The 2083-nt window shown below is 33.9% G+C and overlaps 1 pseudogene; it reads left to right on the top strand.

The window, feature by feature from the left end:
- LOC109125681 lies at positions 347-1450 on the top strand (annotated as a pseudogene).

The following is a 2083-nucleotide window of genomic DNA, read 5'->3' as shown; positions in this document are numbered from 1 at the left end:
TTTTTTTAATAATGAAAAAGTTAAAATATTCTATGATTATGACAATTGAAGTGATTATGAAAAAGTTAAAATATCTATGATTATCTTTATTATCTATGATTATGAAAAAGTTAAAATATTCTAATTCTTTATTATCTGAATATATCTATGATTATCTTTATTATCTATGATTATGAAAAAGTTAAAATATTCTAATTCTTTATTATCTATTATCTATGCTTATAAAAAAGTTAAAATATTCTAAAAGTGAATCCACAAAGGAAAAATGAAAAATACTACTTGGAGGAGGAATTGTTCTTTATATAAGACAAGTAGCTGTCTTATTTCTTGGGAGAAAAAAATGATGATGATGTCCGTAATTCTTCCTTTAGATATGGTAGAGGAAATACTTTCTAGGGTTCCAGCCACATTTTTAAAACGATTAAGATCTACTTGCAAACTATGGAACGCTTTATTCAAAGACCAAAAATTTACTGAGAAACACTTTAGTAAAGCACCAAAGGAGTCTATGCTTGTCATGTTGAAGGAGTATAGGGTTTTTTCAATGAGCCTTAATCTCAAAATTGCTCCTCCATCTCTAGAGTTTAAGGGTGGTCTTGGCCTAAAGGATTCTCATTCTAGTTTAGAAGAGGCGACATAGATTTAGTTGTTCATTGCCAAGGTTTATTGCTATGCATCACCAAAGATAATAGACATGTGGTTTGGAACCCTTGTTTGGGCGAAACCAGGTGGATCCCACCTAAAACCAGTTATGAGTGCAGCTCTACGTTTGCTCTAGGATACGAAAAAACGAAATCCGGCCATAACTACAAAATGCTGATGTTTTGGAAACGTCACCATGACATACCACACGAACTTAATGGGTCTGTAATATATGATTTTAACTCTGATTCATGGAGGGTGCTTGATAATATTGTCGCTCTCGACTGCTCCCTGCTACCACATATTGGCGTCTCACTGAAGGGAAATAGTTACTGGCTTGCTTATGATACAAAAGGCAATGATGAATTCTTACTATGTTGTGACTTTACAGCAGAGAGATTTAAACCTATGTGCCTTCCTCTGGTTGTTGGTCAGATTGCTCTATCAGTTGTTGAAGAGAAAAAAACTCTCAGTGTTAAGTAAGAGTGTTTGTACATTAACGATGTGGGTTACCAATAAAATTGATACTGATATTAAAGGTGTTTTGGAGTGGAGCAAATCGTTTACAGTGAATTTACCCACCCACGATGCGTGGTTTCCATATATCTTCAGATTTTCAGTTGTCGAGGAGAAGAAAGTGGCCTTGAGTTGTGTTAGAATTTTGGATACCGGCACAAACAAGGTTTACATTATTGGAGAGGACGAAGAATCTTATACAGAAATCCCTTATGTCGCTACAAACATGTCGGAGTGGTGGATTCCATTTATTTTCAATTATGTTCCAAGTTTGGTTCAAATCCAACTATAAGAATAAAACTTGTCAGTTAAAAAAAAATATGCAAGTGATTTCAAAGACAATGTTGTTTAATTTAATGAATAATTTTTGGTACTTCTACGATTCCTTTCTTCTTTTTATGTTAGCTTGCTTTTAATCAAAAAGATATATATTTGATCGGATGATGATGTTTTAACCTGAGGAGCTCTGATTTTAAAAGTGACAAACTATTTACAATTCACGATACTGAATCAGTAATGCAGGGAAATGAGCTCACAATGGTACTGTCGGGGAGTGCTCTTTATCTCCATCAAATGGTGATCCAAATACAAACCAGAGCGAGCGGTTCAATGACACAACTATTGAATTAAGTCGCTAAAGAATTGCAAAACTATTGACGAAAAAATCATAATTTTTATCGTTTGCTTGCGAAACAAGGCCATGTATCCGCTATAACCAAGCAAAATATATCAGTGCCGACAAGATCTAAAATGTGTTTATCCATTAAATTTCCAATTGGCATTGATGATTTCTAAGATCGCTTAAGCTCTGAACTCTGATGTACAATAAGCGTCAATCTCAACCTTGCTGCTGCTCCATCTATAATATTAAAAGGTCCATTTTCCCTTAAGGATTCTCATTTAAATTTAGAAGAACTCGCGATAC

The sequence above is a fragment of the Camelina sativa genome, chromosome 1 (genome assembly GCF_000633955.1).
Source record: "Camelina sativa cultivar DH55 chromosome 1, Cs, whole genome shotgun sequence".
Lineage (NCBI taxonomy): Eukaryota > Viridiplantae > Streptophyta > Magnoliopsida > Brassicales > Brassicaceae > Camelina > Camelina sativa.
This window is presented reverse-complemented; position numbering and strand designations above follow the sequence as displayed.